This window comes from Arachis ipaensis, chromosome B10 (assembly GCF_059453495.1).
Source record: "Arachis ipaensis isolate K30076 ecotype BB chromosome B10, ASM5945349v1, whole genome shotgun sequence".
Taxonomy (NCBI): domain Eukaryota; kingdom Viridiplantae; phylum Streptophyta; class Magnoliopsida; order Fabales; family Fabaceae; genus Arachis; species Arachis ipaensis.
In genome coordinates, this window is record NC_142435.1 from 109,930,281 (window position 1) to 109,931,042 (window position 762).

The 762-nt window shown below is 41.2% G+C and overlaps 1 non-coding gene across 1 annotated transcript; it reads left to right on the top strand.

Moving 5' to 3' along the window:
- The first annotated feature begins 214 nt into the window (after positions 1–214).
- On the top strand, positions 215–322 carry LOC148581287 (small nucleolar RNA R71). Its single transcript, XR_015896345.1, has one exon. It is a non-coding gene; the product is annotated as a small nucleolar RNA R71 (small nucleolar RNA).
- Positions 323–762: the final 440 nt, after the last annotated feature.

The window sequence follows — 762 nt, forward strand, 5'->3', positions numbered from 1 at the left end:
AATTTCAAGAACTCCCTTCTTCATAGGCGTCCCATTACTCACAGGATTCCTCTCAGAAGTGTACATAAACTGGTTATTAGCAACCATGTCAATGTTCTTGAGCTTCTGCAGGCGTTTTCTTTAGGTGAATGGATCCACCTGCAGAAGTATCTAATGACATCTTTGATAGCTCAGATAAACCATCATAGAATATATCCAGGATGGTCCATTCTGAAAGCATGTCAGAAGGACACTTTTTGGTCAGCTGCTTGTATCTTTCCCAAGCTTCATAGAGGGATTCACCTTCTTTCTGTCTGAAGGTTTGAACATCAGCTCTAAGCTTGCTCAGTTTTTGAGGAGGAAAGAACTTGGCTAAGAAAGCCGTGACCAGCTTATCCCAAGAGTTCAGGCTGTCTTTGGGTTGAGAGTCCAACCATATTCTAGCTCTGTCTCTTACAGCAAAAGGGAAAAGCATGAGCCTGTAGACTTCAGGATCTACTCCATTAGTCTTAACAGTATCACAGATATGCAAGAATTCAATTAAGAACTGAAAAGGATCTTCAGATGGAAGTCCATGAAACTTGCAGTTCTGCTGCATCAGAGAAACTAGCTGAGGTTTCAGCTCAAAATTGTTTGCTCCAATGGTAGGAATGGAGATGCTTCTTCCATGTAAATTGGAATTAGGTGTAGTAAAGTCACCAAGCATTCTCCTTGCATTATTGTTGTTGGGTTCGGCTGCCATCTCCTTTACTTGTTCAAAATTTTCAATAAGGTTGTCTCTGG